Source organism: Taudactylus pleione, unplaced genomic scaffold (genome assembly GCF_031769625.1).
Source record: "Taudactylus pleione unplaced genomic scaffold, aTauple2 ptg000352l, whole genome shotgun sequence".
Classification (NCBI taxonomy): Eukaryota; Metazoa; Chordata; class Amphibia; order Anura; family Myobatrachidae; genus Taudactylus; species Taudactylus pleione.
In genome coordinates, this window is record NW_028284753.1 from 9,194,308 (window position 1) to 9,222,079 (window position 27,772).

At 46.4% G+C, this 27,772-nt stretch overlaps 1 protein-coding gene across 3 annotated transcripts in view; it reads right to left on the bottom strand.

Moving 5' to 3' along the window:
• LOC148508649 (uncharacterized) overlaps positions 1–27,772 on the bottom strand; it is a 47,276-nt gene that overhangs the window by 7,594 nt on the left and 11,910 nt on the right. The window contains exon 1 of one of the 3 annotated variants that reach the window (XM_088444213.1): positions 16,879–16,929. The exons of the other annotated variants lie outside the window; for them this stretch is intronic. The gene's annotated coding sequence lies outside the window, so the exon portion shown is untranslated. Of the gene's footprint in view, positions 1–16,878; positions 16,930–27,772 lie in introns of those variants that run through there. 3 annotated transcript variants of the gene reach the window in all.

Here is a 27,772-nt window from a genome sequence, read left to right on the forward strand (position 1 = left end):
GTGATTGACACAGAGCACTAACGGGTCCGTGAGACCCGTCTGTGCTGCTGTGGTAAATTAAAAAAAAAAAACCTGTGTAAAAAGAGAAAAAAATGGCGTGCCCCCCCCCAAAAAAAGAGCAACCAGCCCCGGGCATTAGTGACCCAGTGCTGGGTGTGCTTAAATACAGGGGACAAACGACATAGGGGTCCCCTGTACTTAAACACAACCAGCACCGGGCTAGTCAGAACCAGAGCTGGTTGCCAAAATACGGGGGACAAACGACGTAGGGGTCCCCCGTATTCTGCGCAACCAGCTCTGGGCTCTGATCCGGTCCTGGTTCTGGAAATACAGGGGAAAAAAATGAGTAGGGTTCCCCTGTATGTTCCAGAACCAGCACTGGACTTTTTCTAGCGGGGGGCTGATGCCACAGCCAGGGGAGCCCTTTCACCGGGCCCCCCAGCCGCAGCATCAGCCCTGACCGCTAGTCAGCCCAGGCCGGGGATCCCTGGAGAGCTGGGGACCCCCCCAATAAAGGGGTCACCCTCTCCAGGGCTCCCCAGGCCCATGCTGATAGCCCGGGGCTATCCCCGCCACCCCTGGTGGCGGTGGGTGGCGGGTTGATTGTGTGGTGTGGTGTAAATAAAGAATATCAAACATTGTCTTTACAAGTAGAACTGCAAGTCCCAGCAAGCCTGCCCCGCATGCTGGTACTTGGAGAACCACAAGTACCAGCATGCAGGGCATTAAGGGCCCACTAGTACCTGTAGTTCACCTGTAAAAAAATGTTTAAAAAAAACACAGGACACACACACCGTGACAGTATAAGTTTATTAAACATACACACACACACACACACATGTACACATACTCACCTATGTAACCCTGTAGCATCGGTCCACTTGTCCGGTAAAGTATCCATAGGGGACCTGTGAAAAAAAACATACTCACCATCTCCTATGCGAGGTTCTGTCCTCTTCGTTCCAAAGTAGGCATCCCCGGACTTGGCAAAAAAAAAAAACGAAAACGCGATCCACGAACTTAGTACCGTTCTATAGAACGGTACTTCCCGAATGAGAGCTTAGCGGCGGGGTATCACCATGGAAACCCCGCTGCTAAGCGTTCATTGGCTGAGAGAGGCCATCTCCCGTCTCTCTCAGCCAATGAACGGCTCCCTCCATTGTAGTCAATGCTGGGAGCCGCAAGGTTATTAAAGTTTACCCTGCGGTTCCCACCATTGACTACAATGGAGGGAGCCGTTCATTGGCTGAGAGACGGGAGATGACCTCTCTCAGCCAATGAACGCTTAGCAGCGGGGTTTCCATGGTGATACCCCGCCGCTAAGCTCTCATTCGGGAAGTACCGTTCTATAGAACGGTACTAAGTTCGTGGATCGCGTTTTCGTTTTTTTTTTTTGCCAAGTCCGGGGATGCCTACTTTGGAACGAAGAGGACAGAACCTCGCATAGGAGATGGTGAGTATGTTTTTTTTCACAGGTCCCCTAGGGATACTTTACCGGACAAGTGGACCGATGCTACAGGTTACATAGGTGAGTATGTGTACATGTGTGTGTGTGTATGTATGTTTAATAAACTTATACTGTCACGGTGTGTGTGTCCTGTGTTTTTTTAAACATTTTTTTTACAGGTGAACTACAGGTACTAGTGGGCCCTTAATGCCCTGCATGCTGGTACTTGTGGTTCTCCAAGTACCAGCATGCGGGGCAGGCTAGCTGGGACTTGCAGTTCTACTTGTAAAGACAATGTTTGATATTCTTTATTTACACCACACCACACAATCAACCCGCCACCCACCGCCACCAGGGGTGGCGGGGATAGCCCCGGGCTATCAGCCTGGGCCTGGGGTGCCCTGGAGAGGGTGACCCCTTTATTGGGGGGGTCCCCAGCTCTCCAGGGATCCCCGGCCTGGGCTGACTAGCGGTCAGGGTTGATGCTGCGGCTGGGGGGCCCGGTGAAAGGGCTCCCCTGGCTGTGGCATCAGCCCCCCGCTAGAAAAAGTCCAGTGCTGGTTCTGGAACATACAGGGGAACCCTACTCATTTTTTGTCCCCTATATTTCCAGAACCAGGACCGGATCAGAGCCCAGAGCTGGTTGCGCAGAATACAGGGGACCCCTACGTCGTTTGTCCCCCGTATTTTGGCAACCAGCGCTGGTTCTGACTAGCCCGGTGCTGGTTGTGCTTAAGTACAGGGGACCCCTACGTCGTTTGTCCCCTGTATTTAAGCACACCCAGCACTGGGTTACTAATGCCCGGGGCTGGTTGCTCTTTTTTGGGGGGGTGCACGCCATTTTTTTCTTTTTTTACACAGGTTTTTTTTTTTTTTTTTTACCACAGCAGCACAGACGGGTCTCACGGACCTGTCATTGCTCTGTGCCAATCACACAGATGCATGTAGCACGGATCTCCCGGGTTCGTGCTACATGCAAATGGGCACCATAACGCTGATTGGCTTCCTGTCTGCCACTGCAGTGCCACTCCTAGATGGGCCACGTGTTTGTGCCGCCCCCTTGTGTCGCTTAGCATAGTCATCCAGCTTCCTCGGTACAACCTTTTGGCCTAAAAACAATATTGTGAGGTGTGAGGTGTTCAGAATAGAGTGGAAATGAGTGGAAATTAATGTTATTGGGGTTATTAATAGCGTAGGAACAAAAAAAGGCCCATTTATGTGATTTTAGCGGTTTTTTTTTATTTTTTAAGAAAAAATCCAGATCCAAAACACAAAACCCAGAACCCAAAACACGGAAGGGTGGTTTTGGCAAAACCAATCCAGATCCAAAACACGAAGAAAGATCCAGATCCAAAACCAAAACACAAAACACGAAAAGTGTCCGGTGCACACCCCTATTTGACGGACAATTTTAAATCTGTCTAGAAAGTCAGCAGGTAAAAGTTTGTATTTATTCAAAGATTTGTCAATCAAGTGTACAGTTCCACCAAATAGTAATTGCTGCTAGGTGAGATAATGCACATCAGACCTGATTTAGAGGTAGGCACTGTTCCAATTCGGTTGCAAATGGCCAATGTTTTCTGTTCTGCCCATGCAATGGTGCTGCAGTGTGTATGTGTGGCAATGGGTTTCTCAGATTTCCAATGGTCCAGACAATGTTCCCAATATTGATTCGATGCTGCGTCTTCAGACGAATGCAGCGAATCTGAGAACCCGCAGTGGACATCTCATTTCAAAAGACGGCACCTGCAGCAGTTGCTCAACTTCTCAGATCCACTGCTGTCGAAGACTCAGCTCCGATAACTCTTCCGTCCACCCCTGAATCAGACCCATTGACTGAAATAAAGCTTAAATTATAAAAATAAATCAAGCCTTATCAGAGGCATGCTTCTCTATTTTTCTGTTGTTATATTCTTCATTCAAATATACAGAATGCTTCCCATAAGGATACAGGGATAAATTTAGTGCATTGCAGGGACCATCTGTATTATTTTGTTGACTGTCTGTATGTGATGAGGGTACCTCTATCATCCAAATAAGCAGTAAGATACATAGCAGAAGTCAGAAAGTCTAAATAACCTCGGCATCCATAAACGTGGGATAGATGCACATAATGCAAACATCAGAAAGTTTTGAGCACGTGTCTAAAAGAAGAACATAAAACAATTCAGGAAGGTTTAGAGGCATGCAATGTTATTAATGAAGGGACTGAATTGACTAGATCTAATGCACGGACACAAATGGCGAGTGTTAGCATACAACACATGCGCAGATGCAAATTTAAGCATTTTTGTACATCTCCGTCCTATTCTGAGTCGGACGTATCTTTGTCGGATCTGTCTTTCCGTGTAACTGGGCATTGGGTGGTGACCAATGGTCACATGCATCTGTCCTGATTTGTGGCAGTGCCATGGGAGCATCACAATCATGCATCTAAAGCCCCATAGTCCCATGCACGGTGAGGGGAAAGCCTATTTCTGATGGATCTCTTGCACCTAGCATGGGGCTGTGCAGGTGCCGATACTAATGATAATGGTTGCGACAGCTGTAGTAAAATCAGTGGGCAGCTCAGCTTACTGCTTGCCGATGCACTGACCGTTGCCCTAGCTGAATTGAATCTTGTATTAGCAAGCCACTTTACGTCTGACTCAGAAGCAGCTCCCTAGTGTGCACAACCTATGGATCACAACCTCATTATTTGTGGCCCATGGAAAGGATAAAGAAAATCAGTTGTTAGAATTGAACGGTTTGACCTTGATAAAGTCAGATGACCCCTGGTGAGTGCACAGACAGTGATGCATGTGCACAACACAAGAAAAAATCACCCATATTGTGAAATACCAATATGATAATTATAATAATAATAATAATAATACAGCAGCAAAGACAAAATGTGCTAGTGGTAACACAAATGAGCACCTGAGTATCAGGTGTATCCAATATGATAATGTGAAAAATCTCTGCGCTAATTGTGTTGCAAGAGGATTGATATAAATGAACCGACAGTCACACACTTTTATATTAAATATAAACCTTTACTAATAATAAAACATTTTCACATTGACCGGTCAAATATATTACAATTTAAAAATATCAATAAGACAATGATTTAATTGTTAAATATAATATCACAAAATCCAAAATGTATCACTGAGAGAGGTGGATCCAAATAAATAAACATATAATATGTAGATGGTATCTAAATATAAATATCTCTCATAGATAGTCTCAATATAAAATATATAAGTGTAACATCCAGTTCACAGGGATAAAGATCTGCGGTAATTCACACTGAACGTGTGTTCCTGAAATAATGATCTCACCAATGTGCTGACCGTATTATAAGTCTGACAGTCTGCTCCGTGCAGTGAAGTGAAAATCCTGAAGCACAACTGATAGATTACTCTGTGCACTCTTTGATAAAGCCCCAGTATTGTGGAGCACAACCTATTGTTGCAGTCTAACAGCTGGGACTTAGTATCCAGCGGCCCCGGAGGACACTAACTGGCTGTCGGAGTGGAGGCTGGGATTGAGACGCGGCTGGATCATAATCTATCAGGTGAGCCGCTTTCAAACTGTCTCTCCGTGGATGCAGCCTCCTCCGACACTCGCCTGTTCTACTTACCTGGATATGGGCATGTGCACAACACACTATTGTTCTTTAGTGATTGAGGTTAGACCTGTTCAACAGGATTTATTTATATAGCTTCAGTGTTTAATTATGTCTATTAAAAAAAAAATAAAGCGAGCCCCATTATTTCTCGTAAGTTGTTGAAAACGTTCTGGTGTGTGTTGGGAGGGTGTCACGCCCCGCTCCAAGGAATCCCCTACTGAGGGGCTGAAAGCTGAAGTCCCGGATTGAGGGAGGAATCGGAGGCGAGGGGCCTGAATGTAAGTTCTCCTCCTCCACAAGTACCGATGTTGACGAGACCTGACCAAAGGAGCGGAGTCTAACCTGCCGGAAGGTGTTCACCAGTGACCCCTCCAAGCTGGATATGGTTTAGTTAATCAAGCAGGTTGTGGCCCTTTGGTCAGGTATCTGATACGAGTGGGAAATGGAGAGAGGTAGACCGCTATGGCCCAGAGGAAGTACTTTGGAGAAGTACTAATGCGTATTCATTACCTATCGGTACAGAGTTAGCACAATGGGGATTGCTTCCAGAAGTGATACAAGAATGACAAGAGGGAAGGTCCACTGAGGAGTAGGATAGTCTGCTGGCACTGGAGGAGGGTGGTGGTTGCGCTGACTGCACGGAGTGCGGATACTGGTGCACCGTTGGTAAAGAAGGTGATTCAGTGGTTGTACTCGGTTGGTGTGCACAGAGTACACGATGTGCGAATCCAGATGCACCAGAGAATGAATCTTGATGCACAGGAGGATGGTATCGAGATGATGTTTGGAAATAACTCGAGAGTGAGGAACAGGAACCTGGAAAGGAATGACGACAAGCATTCACCAGTAGTGACGCCATTGCACAGGCAACTTCCTGGTGTCCAGAACCCAGTTATATACCCTAAGGTAACAGTTAACTGGAGTTAAGCGTTAGCTGACCGAGACTACGCTACCATTGGTTGAAGTAATAGTCAGGTGAGAATGACTAACATGGCAGTGCCCATGACGGCAACCTTGGAAACCAAGACACGGAGCCACACATGGAAGTCCAAGAGCACCTAAGTTAATATCCTCAGTGCGTCACCCGCCGCCACACCTGACGTCTGACCGCACGAGAAGTCAGGGGAAGCCGGTGCTGGGGTGAGTAGCGGACGATCCTAGGCCGAACCCTGACAGAGGGGTCGGGGGGGGTTACACTGTGACCCACCTTTGTGCAGTTAAAGTCAAATTGGCCCTCAGGTATTAAAAGTTTGTGCACCCCAGAATTGGATAATTATATATATATATATATATATATATATATATATATAAAAAAAATTAATATCTGTTCATACTGTAACAGTATTTTCAGTGTCCCTAAATTACTTAAATTCACAGAGTATATTGCATTTTATTGCTTTGTTAATATTACTAAAAAACAAAGTAGGATAAATATTAATAAAGCAGCTTAATATAAGTAAAATATGAGATATGGTAAGAACTTACCTTTGTTATCTCTATTTCTACGAAGTCCATAGGGTTCCACAGGATACCTTGGGGTATAGGTGTGATGTCAGTCATCGGGCACCATAGAGTTAAGCTTTCAGCCTCCCAGGATGCACTAGGGTCCCCCTCCTATACCCCGCCCACGAGCCAAGGCATCTCAGTTTTGTACCAAGCCATAGGCCGGAGGAGGAGAAGGAAGAGAGAGAAAGAAGATCTGGATACACACAAGAATCACATTCTCACCAGAGGGAGACGGAAAAACCGGTGACCAGAGCAAAGCCCATCTGCAGCACAGGTGCGACAGGGTGGGAGTCCTGTGGAACCCTATGGACTTCGTAGAAATAGAGATAACAAAGGTAAGTTCTTACCATATCTCATATTTTCTACTTCAGGGTCCATAGGGTATCCACAGGATACCTTGGGGATGTCCCAAAGCAGTATCCTTTAAGGGTGGGGACGCTCCTGTGCTGAAAGGAGAATCCGCCGCGCGAAGGAAGCATCCTGAGAGGCGAAGGTGTCAAACCTATAATACCTCACAAAGGTATGGACAGAGGACCACGTAGCAGCCTTGCAGATCTGGACTACAGAGGCACCACGTCGAGCTGCCCACGAAGGACCCACAGACCTAGTGGAATGAGCCTTCAGAGAAGGAGGAACCGGCAGACCTTCATGAAGATAAGCTTCAGAAATAGCCATACGGATCCAGGCTGCCAAAGTTTGCTTTGAAGCAGGCCAACCCTTTTTACGGAAGCCATAGAGGACAAACAAGGCGTCCGACTTCCTAAACGAAGAAGTGCAGTCAACATAAGTCCTTAAGGCCCGCACAACATCCAAAGTGGCCTCACTCACTGAAAGGCCAGGTGAGTTAAAGGCCGGAACAACTATTTCCTCGTTAACATGAAACTGGGAAACAACTTTGGGAAGAAATTCAGGCCGAGTGCGGAGCACTGCCCTGTTCCCATGAAAAATCAAGAAAGGGGGTCTACAAGAAAGAGCCCCTATATCAGAAACACGTCTGGCCGAAGCTATGGCCAGAAGGAAAACAGTCTTAGCTGTTAGCCATTTAAGATCCACTGAGCCCAGTGGTTCAAACGGCGGTCCCTGGAGAGCCCTCAGGACCACAGCCAAATCCCAAGGCGCCACAGGTGGAACAAAGGGTGGCTGAATGCGGAGAACACCTTGCATAAAGGTGCGCACATCCGGGATTGTAGCAATCCTACAGTGAAACCAGACAGACAGGGCCGAGACCTGTACCTTCAAAGAAGCAAGGCGAAGCCCATGATCTAGTCCCGCTTGTAGGAATGCGAGTATCCGAGACAGACGAAACTCCCGCGGTGCATAACCTCTCGGTTGACACCACTGGAAGAATGTATGCCACACGCGATGATATATCCTCGCGGAAGACAGTTCCGAGCTCGTAACATGGTACGCACTACAGAGCTGGAAAACCCCCTGGACCTTAACATGGCTGTCTCAACAGCCACGCCGTCAAAGACAGCCAAGTCAGGTCCGGGTGAAGACAAGGACCCTGCGCCAAAAGGTCCGGTCGTAGCGGCAACCGCAGAGGACTGTCCACGGACAGACCCTGAAGGTCTGAGAACCAGTGCCGTCTGGGCCACGCGGGAGCTATCAACAGGAGCGTCCCTCCTTCCTGTTTGAATTTCCGGATTACTCGTGGAAGAAGGGAAACCGGAGGAAACAGGTAAGCGAACCGGAACGTCCACCGGACGGACAGAGCATCCACCAGAGACGCCTTTTCGTCTCTTGTGCGAGACCCGTACACCGGCAACTTGTTGTTGTGCCGGGACGCCATGAGGTCGATCTCTGGAAGACCCCACTTGTCCACCAGAAGTTGAAAAACGTCCGGGTGCAGGGACCATTCCCCTGGATGAACGTCCTGGTGACTGAGAAAGTCCGCCTCCCAATTTAGCACTCCCGGGATGAAGACGGCTGATATTGCCGGAAGATTGCACTCCGCCCATACCAGGATCCGAGACACCTCTACGAGAGCCGCCCGACTTCGGGTTCCTCCTTGCCGGTTTATGTAGGCCACGGTGGTAGCGTTGTCCGACTGAACCTGCACTGGGCGACCCTGGAGAACCCGATGTGCCTGCTGGAGGGCATTGAAGACCGCTCGGAGTTCAAAGATATTTATTGGAAGCTCCGTTTCTGTCGGAGTCCACCTGCCCTGGAACAAGTGTGGACCCGAAACTGCTCCCCAGCCCCGAAGACTGGCGTCCGTTGTCAACAGGACCCAATTTGGTACCCAGAACGGACGTCCCTTGTTGAGATGGGTCATCTGCAACCACCAGGCAAGGCACAGGCGAACCTCCGGGGTGAGCACTATCGTCTGGGATTTTAGAGACTGAGGCAGCCCGTTCCACTTGGACAGGATCAGATGCTGCAGAGGTCTGGAGTGAAACTGGGCATATTCCACCATGTCGAACACCGACACCATCGAGCCCAGTAACCTCATCGCCAAGTGGAGAGATACCCGGCGACTGTGCAGACAACTGCGCACCCTCGACTGTAAAGCAGAGATCTTTTCCCCCGTCACAAAGATCCTTTGCTGTCCCGAGTCCAATAAGGCTCCGAGGTGCAGAATCCGCCGAGACGGGATTAGAGTGGACTTCTGCCAGTTTATTAACCAGCCGTGCCGTTGCAATAGCGCAATGGTCAGGTCCAAGTGGCGCAGAAGGAGCTCCGGAGATCCTGCCACTAATAAAAGGTCGTCCAAGTACGGCAACATGCGGACTCCCTGCAGCCGCAGAGAAGCCGCCATGACCGCCATCACCTTGGTGAACACACGCGGTGCTGTCGCCAGGCCAAAAGGCAACGCCCGAAAACTGAAAGTGGTCGCTGCGGATTGCAAACCTGAGGAACTGTTGATGGCGCAAAAGAATAGGGACATGCAGGTAAGCGTCCTGTATGTCTAATGACAACCATGTAGTCCCCAGGTTCTAGCACCAGAATGATGGACCGTAGGGTCTCCATCCGAAACTTCGGCACCCGCAAAGACTTGATGAGAGCTTTGAGGTTGAGAATCGGACGATACGACCCATTGGGTTTCTGCACCAAAAAGAGATTGGAATAGAAACCCTGGCCCCTCTGGGAGAATGGAACAGGCACTATAACTCCAGCCTGGAGCATAGTGTGCAAGACCTTCCGCAGCTCCGTGGCCTTGTTCCGGTCTGATGGTAGACCCGTGGTGAAAAATCGAGCCGGGGGTCTGTGCCGGAAAGAGAGGGCATACCCATGGGAGACCACCTCGAGAACCCAAGTGTCTGTCGTGGTGACCGACCAACACCGTGCGAACTGCAGCAGGCGGCCTCCTACTTTGGGATCCCCCAAAGGGAGGCCCGGGCCGTCAGGCCGCAGGCTTGTCATCTGGCTTAGGGGCCGGACGTCTGGTACTCCAGGCCTGCTTCCGGGGCTTGGCCGATTTCTTGGGACCAGCCTGTCGGGGAAAAGACTATGGTTTGGGCCTGCCCTGGGCCCTATAAGACCGAAAGGACGATGGCCCTGAACCAGAAGGGACAGCGGCCGACGGGAGACATGCCGATTTGGCTGCCGCCAGTGTGGCTACAATCTTGTCCAGATCTGGACCGAAGAGAACTTCTCCGTTAAAGGGCAACGCCTCCAAACCCTTTTTGGAATCAGCGTCCGCCTTCCAGGATCGCAACCACAAGGTGCGACGAGCAGCCACCGCTGCTGAAGAAATTCGAGACACCAGGGTACTAATGTCTAAGGCCGCCTCGTTGATATAAGTGGCCGAATCACGGAGATTACCAATCAACTCCGCCTGCTCAGCCGGACAGTCGGAATCGAAGGACGCCTCCTACGAATCCGCCCAGCACTCCATAGCTCTGGCAACCCAGCAAATGGCCATAGCCAGCCGCGCTGCCCCCCCCACAAGGGAATAAGCGGACTTCAGGCAGATCTCCACCTTGCGGTCCGTAGCATCCTTAAGGGAGGACATGGATGGCATTGGTAATGTGGCACTACGGACAAGACGTGTCACATGAGAATCCACCTGTGGAGGGGATTCCCACTTAGCAAAATAATTATCCGCGAACGGATAAGCCACCGCCAGACGCCTCTGCGGCTGGTATCGCTTGCCAGGCTGTTTCCACTCCTCCTCTAAATGGTCCACCAACTGACCCGAAAGAGGAAAGACTGTGGCGTCACCCTTCACATCCTTAAAACAGGCATACTTGGATTTAGCCGCTGGGGGAACTTCGTCCTCAATCACCAAGGCTGTGCGGACTGCCCGAATAAGTCCAGGAATATACACCTTGGACCTAGCGTCTGCGTCCTTAGTATGGAGAGGTTCCTGATCGTAAGGATCCAGAATCTCCCCATCATCAGACGTCCCTTCGTCATCCTCATAAGGAGCCGACAGAGACGCCACCGGCCGTTTATGTGGCCGCATCACAGGCTCCCCTTGCAACACATCCAACAAGAGCTGTACAGAACTCGTCAGGGAGTTAACCCACGCCGGCTCCTGAGAAACCGGGAGAGGGGAAATAGGGAGACTGCGGGGTACCACCAATTGTCTTGGGAAACCCTGCATGGGTGACGACACCACTGATTGGGACAAACTATCTGCGTAAACGCGGGCTGCGGAGCTAACTGGCCCACTAAGGTTGTAAGCGCCTGAGTGAAACAAGCCCAGGGCGGCTCCTGTACCGGTGCTGTAACCATAATAGGCCGCGCCATTGACAAACTGCCGGCAGAGGCCCTCCGCGCTACCCTCCCCCTCCGCTAAAGGTACTTTACACGTAGTACACTGTAGCCGGAGAGGAAAGTCACTTTCAGACATGATGGTAGAAAGTATGTGACCCCTCTTCACAATTGTTTTAAAAAGGCGAGAGACCACCCTGCAGAACCGCCCCGCAAGGGCTTTAGCAGAAAGAACAGGGACAGTAATAAGGCTGACAGTCAGAAATGGAAAGTACAGGCAGCAGCGCTAGTCACATACAATGCAAAGAAACTCAATTCCTGCACTAACCAGCGCTGATAAATCAACTACACAGACACAGAGTCTGGAAGGACACAGCGCTGCATACACAGACCTGACCACAGCGGAGGAGAGGTATGCGGGGGGACCCAGACCACGATGCCTCCGTCCAGACTTCCAGCAGCGTTCATCATGCGTTCTTGAAGTTGGCCGTCGAGGAGCAGAGAGGAGGCTGGCCTGGGGGAGGAGCGCTGCCACAGAGCCAGTCGGCGTGTTGCAGAGAGGGCTGTGTACAGCGGGGGAGGCGCCGGCTGTGAGACAGGGAAGGCGCTCTCCCGTGGCATGCATTTAACCCCCGGGACGCCGCAGCGCTACCGCTCTGCTGCGGTCTGCTGTCCCAGGGGGGTAGTGGAAGCGCAGGTTATTACCTGGCTCCACGCTGCAGCCAGTCCCCAGGGAGCCCCCTGCCTGGGGACTCTGGACCATGTAACAGTGGGGACCCACCGCGGAACCCCGCTGCTTACCTTGCTGTCCCCCTTGATTCCGGCCATGGTCCGGAACATCTGCTCACCAGCATCCCCGGATCGGTACCGGCGTTCTGGTACCGGCGGGGGTGTAGGGAAGACAGCATGGATTTCAGGAGTGACTGTCCATGCTGTACTTCCAGATGTGCAGCCACAGCTGCATGAAGAAAACTTCAGGGGCTCTTCTTAGCCCCCACTCCAACAGGTGCACCCGACTCCGGCCGGGCACCAAACTAAACTGGGATGCCTTGGCTCGGGGGCGGGGTATAGGATGGGGACCCTAGTGCATCCTGGGAGGCTGAAAGCTTAACTCTATGGTGCCCGATGACTGACGTCACACCTATACCCCAAGGTATCCTGTGGATACCCTATGGACTCTGAAGTAGAAAGCACAAAGCAGGATGCTGAACAGCAGCTAACAAGCACATCATACTGCAATAAAGTCTCACTTATGTCTCTCTTATGCAAAGGTTTAGATCTCTCAATAAATGTGTTGTAAAAGATTCCCATATTAAATTGACCCATATAGTATGTAAAATTTGCTCTATCATTATAAATTTCATATAATTATTTTTATAATGAATAAAAAGTATGGCATATTGATAAAGTAAACATTTATGTGATAACAATGATGTGCAATGATTAGAGATGAGCGGTTCGGGGGGGTGTGGCTTGGTAGCCCAAGATGGTGGATGCTTATTTCTGAGCTCCACAGTAGGTCCCGGTTAAACGGAGGGTACACGCTGCCATCCCATCGGGATCCCCCTACCTATACCCCAGCTGCCTCACTGAAGTACCCAGCTACTATTCTGACCGTGTCGGGGGAACCTCCGCCACGTGTCTGACCCGGACAGCTGGACCTTGAGGCCTTTCCCACTGGTGACATCCGCAGCCTGCCCCGCCGCGGTGCTGCTGATGGGACCTTCCACCGCTGGTCCACATACCTGGAGGGGTGAAGCGGCCGGCTCTCCTACCCGTGACACGACCCGGAGGAGTCTGGAGGCCGCGGGAGTGCCTTCCTATACCTTAAGCAGCGCCGTGCGTGACCGACGGCTGGCTGTGGGACACCCGCTGAGAGACAGCGGCAGCTGCGCTGTCTGAAGTCCGGGCCTCTGTTGTCGGACAGGTGGCCCTACATAGTTTGCCCAGGTCCCCCACTGCATACAACAGGGACCATCAGCTCAGCTGAGCTCAGCACCTGATCACAGAGGGAGGCGGCCATCTTCCTCTCCCATCGCTGCACAGAGGGCACACACAGGAGATTTTAATCTCCTGCAAACACAGGTACTTTCCCACAATATCTCCAACTCAATCAGAGGCAGTTTTTCATCTAATTCATATGCCTTTGTAGGAATTGGACTTCCTTTACAGTGTTACAGTACAAGGGCTGTTACAGAAATAATCTGTTGGTATATCTATAGTGGCAACCTTGACCAAACATAAAGTGCTGTGCAGGGTGAGGTCTCATTTATCAGCAGTCTACAAGCCCTCCATATTGTTACTATTACTACTATCTTCCAGGAGCTAGCTATCTGGAAAATGTTCCTGCGTTAAATACGCCATCATTCTTGTTATGATATGATATTTTATTGAAGTACAAATTGCACCGCAATCTGCATTGATTCTGATATATGTATTGCTGACTATCACTAGCTCTCACTATTCCATCGGATTACTGCCTGTATCATTATGGGTCCTAAACCTCAGAAACCTCCCCCAGCAGTCCCTCCAGTAAGCTTTTTTAAGCCGTCACCACCGTCTCAACCACCTAAAACAGGTCCAGCACAAGATAGGAGTTCTAAACAACTGTCTGCTCTCAGTGCACCTTTTGGCTTTCCTCCCCCCTTACTGACGCAACAGAGCAATATGGCGGATGATGCTCCCCTTATGATGGGATCCATGAAGCTGCTATTAGCATCTTTTAAAGCAGATATTTCTGCCAACTCTAAAGGTGCTCTACAAACGTGCCAAAGATTGGTTGATGATTTGGGAACCCGCACTGATCATCTCGAAAACAAATTAGAGGAAGTGGTTAAATCCCACAACGAACTGATCAACCAACACGAGGAACTTCAGGCAGAAGTAATCTCACTCAAGAGCAAAGTGGGCGACCTCGAAGACAGGTCCAGACGCAATAATATTAAAATCTGCGGTATACCGGAATCAGTCTCCAATGCAGACCTGAAGCAGTATGTAACAGATTTGTTTGTGAGACTGATTCCGACCACCTTGATTACCGATTTCCTCCTGGATCGCTTACACCGCCTACCCAAGGAACGTACCGCTCCCCTTGGAGCCTCAAGAGACACCTTAATGCGTCTCCATTATTTCCATATTAAAGAATCTATACTACGTGCAGCTAGGCCATCAGACTTCTCTACTCCGATTCTAAGTGACCTCCAAATATTCGGGGACCTTTCTGCGGCTACTTTGGCCCTCCGAAGATCCTTCCTACCGGTCACCAGAGCCCTTCAGAAAGCGGATATTCCTTATCGTTGGGGATTTCCCACCAAGCTGCTAATAAGGCGAAATGGCTCCATTAACGTTTTCTTCCCCCGAAGATGGCATACAACAGTTAGTATCCTGGAATATACAGGACATATCATTGAGGTTACCAGGCAGTCCGCAGATCGAAAGGGAATGATCACAGGCGGCCTCGTCGACATAATATCCTTCATATTCGCCTCTGCTCACCATTACTACAATTATGTTGTCCTAAATTTATGTTATATTTTCAGGGGGAGGGATTTCTATGTAATTTAATGTTTTCACATGAGCGAGCATGCTGTATAGTTGATTGCAATCATTGTTAGGAATACTAACCTCATACGTATTGTCTCTAATGCTTTCAACCACTGTAATCAGAATTTAAGTGTTTTCTCCCCCGCAACAAATGTGGAAATGTTAATTATAATATACCCTAAACTTGATCCTAGGGGGTTTAAAATTGTTTTTGGTTCTTCTCTACCACAGAGGATAGTTAATTATATTATGGTTTCTTTTACTGGTTTAATGTGTTATCTAGTATCCCACTATTTTCAGAATAGATCCTTTTTTGTCGTATGGAGACCCACAGTCCATATCCCCCTGATGATATTGATGATATTAATATTAATCTGTAGATTGATAACAGTTTTTTAGTTTTCCTGGGACCAGGAAATATAGGGACAACATCTGTTTATCTTTTTTTTTTATTTTTTAGCGTTGTAGTTTGTACTACTTCTTTATCTATATGTATAGCTGATTTTGAATGATGGAGGTCCATATCCTCCGCCACATACCCCCCAATGTGCCGCCACTGGTGGCGGTCTTTTGTAGTTCCTTTTTGGTACTATTTTTCCTGTTTTTATGTATGTATTCACTATCCATTATGTTCAATAATCTTCTTTTTTTTCCTTTTTTTTCTGGTACACTGATAGATATATGTGCTTGCATTATGTTTATATGTGCAATGGTCCTCAGCATGTCATTACTCTTGCCCAATGGTTAAGATTCTCTCACTAAATACAAATGCTCTCAATTCCCTTAATAAAAGGAGATTGGACCTTAAATATTTTGCCAAAGCAAAGGCTCACATCGTTGCACTACAGGAGACCCATTTCCTCCTCTCTTCCCCTCCCCAGTTTTCTTATTCTAAATTTCCTAAATGCTACATGCATAATGGACCCTCTAAGAAAGCGGGGGTCGCAATACTTTTCTCTAATTCTTGTAACTTTGTTATGCAAGAACAAATCACAGACAAAGAAGGCAGATATTTAATACTCATAGGTCTTTTAGATGATAAACAAGTGACAATTGCCTCAATATATGCCCCAAATACCAAACAACCCACTTTTATTAGGAAATTCTGTGCGTCTCTTCAATCTTGTAGTAAAGGGTCAATACTGATTCTGGGAGATTTTAATATGGTTCTCGATCCCTCTCTTGATAAATCATCTCTTAAAACCACAGCCCACTCTCGACCCACCCAAGACAATTCCCATCTATTTAAGCGCGTTTTATGTGAATACGATTTGTACGATGTCTGGAGGGCCAAACACCCTGGTGAAAAAGATTACACCTTCTATTCCCACGTCCATAAATCTTATTCGCGTATTGACTTGGCCCTTTCGGATAAATGGACACTTCAATTTATCACTCGAACCTCTATATTGCCAGTCACCTGGTCCGACCATGCAGCGTTACCCCTATGTTGGAATATTATCGGTTCCAGAACCCCTCCTGGTCCCTGGCGGTTAGGTGAACATCTTCTCCTAAATTTAGAAGCTAAACATATTATAGCTAACTCCCTTTCATTATTTTTGGAGACTAATGAGCCAGAAGATACATCCCTATTTACATTCTGGTGTGCTTCAAAAGCAGTGGTAAGGGGATCGGCCATTCAAGCCGCAGCACGTATGCGTAAGATGGCAGCGTCACTTCAGGCTGATATAGAATCCCAAAAATATATATTGATATAACAATGCGCTTCAATATTGGATGCAGCTAGAACAATAAATAGAGGTCACAAAACTCTATATTCATAGACATAAAAACATAAACAATAAAGTCCCAGCGCTTCCTCCTAGGCCAGTATGAAGTATAATTCCCTCCTGCAGGTTCTTTAGAATGAAAGTCCCTTTATAAGTAGTTCTTCTTCTTTTTCCACATTAATTGCCACCAGGCATATATTTCAGACGTATATAAAAGAGAAAAAGATTGCCAAATATAGTGAAGTACAATCTTTTTATTTGAAAAACAATTTAAAACATATTATCCTCCAGCACTTGGGGGTTTAGGTAACGTACCAGATGGAGAGGTGTATCTGTACACCGGCAAACACATGTGAATCAGGAAGCACTTAACCTACCTTCATTGGATCCCGACTAGCTTCGCTTGCTAGTTCAGCTGTTTAATGAGGCATCCAGGGTGGGATCTTTCCCAAAAGAAATGTTTGAGGCGAAGATCGTAGCATTTCCTAAACCTGGGAAAAATCAGACCTTACTACCAAATTATCGCCCAATTGCACTCCTTAATACAGATGTCAAAATTTACGCTAAACTAATTGCAAATCGGATCAATCCTTTACTTCCTACACTTATCCATCGGGACCAGGTAGGATTTGTTCAAGGACGTCAGTCTTCTGACAATACAAGACGAGTGATTGATATAGTGGATGCCTTCTCCGAAATAGAGCAGCACCTTTTGTTGTTAGCATTAGACGCCGAGAAGGCATTTGATAAGTTGCACTGGGGGTACCTTCATGCTGTCCTTGGCAAATTTGGTTTCAAGGGCTTAGCACTCTCATCGATAGCTGCATTATATTCCAACCCTTCAGCTAGAATTTTTGTTAATGGTATTTTATTATCAGTATTTCCAATTACTAATGGTACGCAGCAGGGATGCCCTTTATCCCCACTAATATTTGCATTAGCGATTGAACCTCTAGTGGAAACTATACGAACTCACCAATTAATTCAAGGACCAGTTTTATTTAATCAGACATATAAAGTCAGTTTGTGTGCGGATGATGTCCTTCTGACCCTCATGAACCCTACTACTTCCCTACCTAACTTACACTCAGTACTAGAAACCTACTCTAGAGTATCTTATTATAAATTAAACAGATCCAAAACCGAAGCTTTACCTATTAATTTCTCATCGACAATGATACAATCCGTAACATTAGAATATTCATATTCCTGGCAAGAGAATAGTATCAAGTATCTTGGTATTCATTTAACTCCCACTACTAATAATTTAATATCGGCTAATTATTTACCTCTGTTGCGAAGTGTAACATCATTAACAACTGACTGAATGATGCAAAATATATCCTGGTTAGGTCGCATATTGGCCATAAAAATGGTGATCCTGCCGAAAATTCTTTACTTATTTCGGCCAATTCCTATATTAGTCCCCAAAACAACTCTTAATAGATTTCACGCAGTATTTATTAAGTTCATATGGAAGGGCAAGAAACCTAGATTAGCTAGAAAGACTTTGTCTTATCCAAAATCGGAGGGGGGATTACCTTACCCAGATTTACGATGTTATCAATTAGCTACAATGATCTCCCAACTTAACGCTTGGTTCAATCAGGATAATCCAAAATCGTGGGCTCTCTTGGAGCGTAGTATGGTTTTCCCATTCCCTCTTACAGACTGTTTATGGCTTCCTGCATCGGTATCGGTGAGGGCTTTGGGAAGGTCAGTGTCAGTTTCCAACTCCCGTAAAGCATGGCTTGAATTATCCACGATAACATCTGACATTGTCCTTCCCTCTGCAAACTTTTCCCTTGAGGGATTATCTACTTTGATTCCGAATCTATCCTTTGACACTTGGAAGGCCCAAGGAATCTTAACCTTAGATGATGTAACCACCTCTGATTCTCTGTTATCATATACCCAGCTTCAATCATTATTTTCTCTCCCTTCCAGAGACTTTTTCAAATACCTACAATTGAGACATTGGCTCGGTAGTATTACTCCCTCTCCATATATAGTGCAGAGATTACCCAAATTTCTTATTGATCAATTGTGTAGGATTAGAGGCAGAGGAGATATTACTTGGTGGTACCAAATTGAAATCTCTACTCAAATGGGAAGTAGATCTCTCATGTATAATACCTGAGGAAGATTGGCATATCATATTTCGAACTTGTTTTAATCTCTCTAAGTGTATTACCCACACCGAACAGTTCTATAAACTGCTTCATCGTACATATCTCACCCCGGTGCTAATGCATACTTTTTGGCCCTCTCAATCCAACTTGTGTTGGCGTGACTGTGGAAATGTGGGCTCTTTGATCCATATATTTTGGTCATGCCCTCGTATCAAAGTGTTATGGTCATCAGTGTTTCACCTAATCTTTAAAATTCTTAATGTCTCTATCCCACCTAATCCATTAATAGCTTTATTCCATCTATATCATGGTAGCTTGACCAACAATGATCGCTATATTATGGGTCATATCTTCCTGGCCACAAAACTGTTGTTGGCACGTCAATGGCGTACACCTTATATTCCCAGCTTAGATGCTATCGAGAAAGAGGTGCAATCACACTGCGAGTTTGAGACAGCGGGAGTATTTTACTCCTCCTCTGCCTCCGGTCCTCCTATGGCTTAGATGGTCTGAATATTGGGAATCAAAATTGAGGGTCTAACTACTGCTTTCCATGTAAGCTTGTGATCCCTCAATGAAATGTTAAGTATATTCCAGATACTTTATTGTACAATATATTGTTCGTGTTGCTATGGGAACATTTTGTAATGATATATTTTATATATGTCCTGATAATGTGTACCTTATGTCTGTGCCTGTGTTTTTTCCTTTGTATCCCTTCTTTTGTATTTTCTGTGACTCATATTTTTAAAATTTTGTCTGAATTCAATAAAAATTTATTGTTGAAAAAAAAAAAGAGATGAGCGGTTCGGATTCTGTGGAATCCGAACCGCTCTGAACACCGGGGATCCGAGTCCACCCGCGGCTCGGGTGTTCCCATCTGACTCAGATCCCACTTCGAGGCCAAAAGTCATCCTTCCGATGTTGGATACTCGTGAGACTTGGGTGACGTTTGGCCTCTATATAAAGCGCCGCGCGGCCAAGACTCAGAGCCATTTGTTAGTCGGACTCACTCGCATGCACGCTGCGCAGAGCTCTGCAAGGAAGTTAGCTATGTCCAGACTTCAGACTAGTGGCTACTGGCTGTGCTGTTAAGTGACTGTAGGGGGGGCTCACTGCATGCTGATGCTGTGCTACTCTGCTAATTAAAGTGACTCCTTGTGAAGTGCAGTAGCCCTCTGTGTTTAAAAGTACTGTGACTCCTTGGGCTGTAGCCCTCTGTGTATACAAGCACTGTGACTCCTTGGGCTGTAGCCCTCTGTGTATACAAGCACTGTGACTCCTTGGGCAGTAGCCCTCTGTGTAAACAAGCACTGTGACTCCTTGGGCAGTAGCCCTCTGTGTATACAAACACTATGACTCCATGGGCAATAGCCTACTGTGTGTATAAGCACTGTGACTCCTTGGGAAATAGACCTCTGTGTATACAAGCACTGTGACTCCTTGGGCAGTAGCCCTCTGTGTATACAAGCACCAAGACTCCTTGGGCAGTAGCCCTCGGTGTATACAAGCAGTGTGACTCCTTGGGCAACAGCCCTCTTTGTGTATTAGCACATGATTCCTTGGGCAATTGCCCTCTGTGTATAAGCACTGTGACTCCTTGGACAATTGCCCAAAGTGTGTATAATCACCGTGACTCCATGAGCAATTGCCCTCTGTGTGTATAAGCACCATGATTCCTTGAGCAATAGCCCTCTGTGTGTATAAGCACTGTGACTCCTTGAGCAATAGCCATCTGTGTATAAGCACCATGACGCCTTGAGCAATAGCCCTCTGTGTATAAGCACTGTGACTCCTTGGGCAGTATCCCTCTGTGTATAAAAGCACCATGACTCCTTAGGCCTTATCCCTCTGTGTATACAAGCACCGTGACTCCTTGGGCCATAGCCCACTGTGTAAACAAGTACTGTGACTCTGCAGGCCGTACCCCACTGTGTATACAAGCACTGTGACTCCTTGGGCCGTAACACACTGTGTAAACAAGTACTGTGACTCTGCTGGCTGTACTGTAATGTGTATACAAGCACTGTGACTCCTTGGGCCATAGCCCACTGTGTATAAAAGTACTGTGACTCTGCTGGCCGTACCGCACTGGGTGGGAGGGCCCAAGGACAGTTCCATCTTGCACTACCTTTCATTTCTGCCACTGCTGTGTGGCAATGTTTCATACATGTACTTTAAACTGCAGTGTCTGTGCCACTGCTCTGTCACTTAGTAACCAGCCAGCTCACTGCAGCCTTTGGCCAATAATGGTGAAAACAATATTGTAAGCTGTGAGGTGGTCTAAATTGACTGTAAATTACTGGAAATTAATGTTATTGAGGTTAATACTCTAGGAAGAAAAAAAAAGCCCACATTATGGGCTCTATTTACTACAATCTGCATATTGAATGCAGATTGTAGTGTGATATTATCGACTGAATTCGCATTGCGAATTCAGGGAATATCACAGGGATTTACTACAAATCCCTTGCAGGGACAGAGCTTGCGATAAAGCTCTGTCCCTGCGAATCCCCGCCGCACACTTGTCACGGTATTTTTGCAAAAAATACCCTGACAAAGTGCCCACGCATGTGCCGACTGGCCGCCGCTCTGCCCCCGGCGCTAAGCCCGCCCCCCATGATCACGCCGCCCTGCGACCCCCCTCTCCCTTAATTACACTTACCTGCATGATCCGGGCCTCCAGTGATGTCCTCCATGCCTCCGATCAGGTGATCTCCCATACTGCACTGGGACCCGATCACCTGATGACCGGGCTGCAGTGCACTATGGGAGACCAGCTGACCGGAGGGGAGACATCACCGGAGGCCCGATCACCGGTCCATGGAGTCAGGTAAATTAAAAAAAAATTTTGACATTTTTTTTTCCAGTAATCAGCTTGCGGTCTGTTTAGACTACACCCTTTTTCACTTTATTTTAGTAAAAATAATATTAATAAATAGAGCCCTAAGTGATTTTAGCTTTTGTTGGCAGTTTTTGTAAAAAAAATCCAAATCCAGTCACGGCAGGTTTGGCAAATCCAAATCCAAAGCCGGACGACGAATCAGAGCCAAATCCAAATCCAGCAAAATGGTCCGGCGCACATCCCTAGCAATGATTAAACAAGAAAAGTGTTGTAATAACAATGAACTTGTCACACAGGAATGTGCATTTAACGCTAATACAAAAGATTCCATGTAATTTAATTTGAACTATACATGTCATAATCAATAGAACGTAATACAGTGTTGTACTACGTAGCAGCCGGCAGGGAATTATCAATCCCTATAGAATAGAAATAAATAATATTAATGAACCAGCGCTAATCCAATAGCAAAAAATTGGTATATATGAGAAACGAATGTGTCAATAAAACAGTATTTTATTAAACCTTTATAACATAATAAGAACTTGAAAATGTATAAGATTCGTTTAAAATCAAACATCCTGTAGGTAATAAATGTCTCTCCTGTATAGTAGATGGTAATAGGACTTGCTCCCAAACTGACTGAATATCTGAACACAGCAATAGTTACCAAATGGTGGATTGAAGTAAAACAGTCCTCTTAGCATGTCCTGTGCAGATCCTGGGGCTGTAAGATAGTCCACTAATGGTTGCTGGTCTGAAGTCTAAAATGGAAGCTTGTTTAAACGTCCACAAAAATCCATGGAGAGTCCAAAACGTCCTAGGTTACTTGTCAACCTCACAGGTGTTTATGGTGAAACCTGCTTAACGTGTTTCGCTGGATCAATAACATCCAGCTTCATTAGAAGCATAATACGGTTAAGCACAGGAGCTCTTTTTATACCCTGTAAATTACAGGAATCCAGAGCAGCTGTGCAAAATCATTAACTGACGCATCCGTTTTTCATAGATTTTAGCATTAAAAATTAAAGGAGGCAATCTTACCTGTTAGAGATATATAATACATAAACAACCATATCATTATTTTTTATATTTTTAGTTTTTATTAACATTGAAAATACGGCTATATGCCGATCATGTGATCATACTGCGATCACGTGGTACAGAGGGGACCAATCCTGGGCTTTGTTTATGCCACATCCAGGTAACACAGCCTGGAGTACACAAATAATCTCCACATGACTTAAGTACGCCGATCATGTGATTTCAGCAATAATCTGTGATTATTAAAGAGGCGGATAAGGGAGGTGCCCTGATAGTTATGAAGAGGTGTGATTATATCAATGAGATACATTCTCAATTGAAAGATACTAAATTTTACAAGGTTTTGGATAGGGATCCCACTACGGAGTATCTAGCACTTCTCAAGGTTAATTTGGACCTAGCAGTCTCAACAGATCTCATATCCAGAGTAGTGCGCAGGTTCCTAACCATTTCTTTCCCCACTATTCCAACTTTATACTGCCTGCCCAAAATCCACAAATCACTTACCTCACCCCGGGACGACCGATTGTTTCTGGTATTAATTCCCTCACTTCTAATTTATCCTTTTATGTAGATTCCTTTTTACAGCCCAGGGTGGGCTCTCTGAGGTCACACATCAGGACACTATGGATTTCATCAACCAGAATCAGTCCATCCAGTGGAGGGAATCCTATGCGTTCCTTACGTTGGATGTTACTGCTTTGTACACTCACGTCCCACATGACAAGGGATGTGCAGTAATATCAAAAAGACTTAGTGAGGATGGTGACCTCAGTAGAGCCCACCAGGGTTTCATACTAGATCTTATTTCTTTTATTTTAACGCACAACTATTTTCTTTTTCTGGACAAGCACTATTTACAGGTGATGGGAACAGCCATGGGGACCAGATTCGTACCCAGCTATGCCAACCTATACATGGGCAATTTTGAACAGGCCCATGTGTGGGGTGGCTGCTGGGGCAGGTCTCTGGTCTTCTATGGCCGTTATATAGATGATCTCTTTATTATTTGGTATGGGATCTATCTTCTGCCACATCTTTTGTCACTTCTCTTAATTCTGATTATAAATGATTATGCGATTATGAAATGATTATAATTTACAGTTCACATACTGTTATAATATGACCTGCATTAGTTTTCTGGATGTGACACTAGAAATAGTTGACAACACTATCATTACTTCTAATTTTGTCTAGAGTGTCAATACATACTCATATTTGAATTATAAAAGTGCACACTATGGCCCCTGGAAACAATATATTCCAAAGGGCCAACTTATGCGATTAAGATGCAATTGCACTAAAATTGAGACTTTTGAAATACAAGCGAAAGAAATGCTGGATTCATTTAGAAAATGCGGATACCCAGATGGTATCCTTAAACAAGCCTATTCACAAGTCATAACTATGGATAGGGATACACTCCTTAAACCTAAATTGAAAAATCTTACGGACAGAGAAACGATAGCTAAAGATCATAAACATTTGGCATTTGTTTGCAAATGTAACAATAAAGCAAAAGAGATTAAAAATATTATAAGACATAATTATCAAATTTTGAGACAGGATGGGGTTCTGGGAGAACTCATTCCATCAATCCCACAAATTGTTTATAGGAAAAATAAATCCTTAAAAACTATATTAGCACCTAGCCACTTGAAAACAATTAAAGAACCAACCAAGGTAAATGAAGGTACTGATTGGTTAGTACAGAGACCGAGAGGTTCCTATAAATGCGGTAAGAATAGATGTCAAATGTGTTCCCATATGGATAGGAAAATCACTACCGTGTTTATACCTACACAAAAAGATCAGTATATCCTAAAAAGCTTAATGAATTGCGATACTAAATATATTATTTATTTACTTACATGTGGATGTGGCCTACATTACGTGGGACGCATCACCACATCCTTACGCATACGCTTTATGGAGCATAGAAGGAACATTTTAAAACAGGGTGCTAACCACAGTATCCCTAGACACTATACTAAGGTACATGCAGGTGATCCCAAATGTCTTTCAATAACAGGTTTGGAATCGATCCCCTATACATCAAGGGGGGAGATAGATATATTAATCTCTGTCGTCAGGAAGCCTATTGGATCCTACAATTTGATTCTATGTATCCTGTTGGTCTTAATGAGACCATTGAACTTAATTCCATAATATAGTGCCAGGTGCTGGCTGGCAACTTTCAGACTGGGGGGCAAACTCAAGTGAGTGGCCCCAGGTTTTCTAGAAAAAAAACACTCATTATGCCATATTGTAGTGCCCCAAAACACAATATGCCACATCGTAGTGCCCCCAATACACAATGGCAAATTGTAGTGCCTCCCCGATACACATTCCACATTATACTGCCCACTGATACACATTGTAGTCCTCCAAGTACACATTATACCACATCGCCGTGCCCTGAGACTCATTATGCCACATCATAGTGCCCCAATACACATTATTGTAGTGCCTCCAATACACATGATGCCACATTTTATTGACCCCAATACATACTATACCACATTGAAAAGCACAAGCCGTTTAACAGGGAATTTTGTCCAGCTTAGACTCTCCCACATACACACACATAAAGCTGTTGTGAAACTGCATGTCACAACAGTTCTGTAGGGCATCAACTAGAATGCCAGGATGCAGCATAAATTTCAGCCACTGACAGCGGTGTGTGGAGAGGGGGTGGTGGAGGATAAAAGTTTAAAGCTTGCCCAAATATGTGCCCCTGATCGTAACACATTCCTCAGTCCGAGATAGGATCGAGTTGCCGTTATACTGTGGTGAGCCAGCTGGTGCTAATTCTTTGCACAGGCAAAGTGAAAGAAGCAGAGTGTCCAAGAAAGCTCACCACTGGGGAGGGAGTGAGAAGCAGATTGAAAAGGGACAAAACAGCCTTGTCTTGGCTGCTTCACAGAGTCTGGGGCAAGAGACGGGGGATACAGGAGTCTCCCATCTACACTGAATATGTCAGCTGTAGACAGGGCCGTAACTAGGGTAGTGCGACCTGTGCCATGGCACAGGGCGGGGGCGCTGTTTGGGCCTGTCAATTTTCCTGTTTATTATCATTCTCACTTGTAGCTTCCTCTCCTTTTATCCCCAGCATCTCCTAGCTGCCCCAGGAGTACCCCTATCTCTTCCCTGGCCCTTCCCCATGAGGCCATGGGCCTTTTTTCAGGTGCACTATTTAAAAAATGGGGGGGGCGGCAATGCGCTCTCTGGCACAGGGCACCAAAAGGTCTAATTAAGGCTCTGGCGGTAGACAACTATTGATCCAACAGGCTCTGTGTCAGTGTGGCCTATCGGTTGTCACCCTGCCATCACAGCATCATCTGCTCTGCTCAGGGAGCCGCCAGTGATTGTGCCTTACAATAACTGATAAGAGTCAGGTAACTGGGGGATGTCAAAGCAGGGCTGAAGCTGAGAGGAAATGACCGAGCCATGGTCCAGCCACTCTTCTGTGACTTTTAATGGGAACTGACACAGCCAGAACTTATTGGCTGCAGTGCATCATTTAAATATGCACACAAACACATATAGTATATGAATATCTAAAAAATATATATATATATATCTATATACACACATACATACACATCAGTGTGCAACGTCTAATGGCTCCCACTGCGAGGGAGACAGGACAGTCTAAGGAGAGGAAGATTGGCCGCCAGGGTTAGTATGGGAGCAATGGGGGGAAGGTGGGTGTTGGGACGGAACCGTGATGGGGTGGGGGTCGGGACATGGCCATGACGGGGAAGGAGGCGGGGGTGGAGGAGGAGGACAGCAGAGAGGGAGTGGGACCATCCAGACAAAAGGTGGAGCAGAGCAACGGAGGGGTTTGGGGTTTCGGATACTGAGGTGACCAGGTGGTTAAACTATATAGGCAGATAAAGATATATTTTATTATATGTTATTATTATATTATATATACGCACACACAAACATATACATATATATATATACATACAGGGGCGTTTTAAGAGAGGAGGGGGCCCGTGTGCACTCCTCGTGCGGGGCCCCCTCCTCTCTCCCTGGTGGCTGGCAGCCGACAGATGCAGCTGGCCAGCCACCGGAGCATTAGTAGACTCTGGGCACTAGAATGTGCCCGCAGTCTACTGTGCATGCGCAGAACGCCAGAAACATGGCCGCGGCAGCCATTTTCCGGCGTTCTGTGCATTCGCAGTAGACTCCGGGCACACTCTAGTGCCCGGAGTCTACTGCTCATGCGCAGAACACCGGAAAATGGCCGCGGTGGCCATTTTTCCGGTGTTCTGAGCAGCAGTGACACCCAACGCGGGACCATGGACAGGTACGTTTAAAAAAAATATGGGTGTAGTGTGTGCGGTGCGGGGCCCGTGTGCCCCGCACACACTGCACCCATTATAGATACGCCACTGTATATATATCTATCATATATATATATATATATATATACATATATATATCACACACACACCACAGTCCACAAATATATGATATTATATATATATATATATATATATATATACACACAAACACCACAGTCCAAAAATATATGTATCTGCTTCAAAAATATAATTTCTAGAAGTAATTGCATACCAAGTTGTGGCAGCAGCCACCAGGAATCGACACCCCAATCAGCAGCACTGCAGGACTGACAGTGGAGTCAGGAAGAATCAGTCATCCAGATAGTCGAGCAGCCTCCACGGAGCTGATGCTGAGCTCCTGCTTGTACTTGGTTGTAGGTGACGTCACATGGAAATGCCAAGACGCTATGCTGCACAGTGAGGGCCGGGCTAGTGGAGCCTTCCATCCACTCCAATGCACCGCTCCGTGATGTCTGAAGTGCGGGTGGACGGGAGGTTGGGAGAGGGGGGTGCTGCCGGTGTTTTAGTGGGCGGGGCCTTGGACGGCCGCTGGGGAGGCAGGCTGCAACTGCCTGTCTCAAGCCAGCAGGCAACCATGCAGCGTTCGGCTGCAAACAGCTGGCGGCCCTACAGGACTGAAATAGTCCCGGCCCGGGGGGCAGATGGCACCCTGCCCCCCAGCCCAGCCCGCCACTGTATAGTGCTATGACGATTGAGACATTTTACCCACCCTCCTTTCACCTATACCTCAGATAGATCACATCAATTCACCATCTAAGATATCCTATTAGTATAGACACCTATTGTTATGAGTTTATAGGAATCAATTAATCTATTCAGTAAACAATATGAATGATAGATTATAGTATGGTGGAGGGAAGATTAAGAGGGAGAG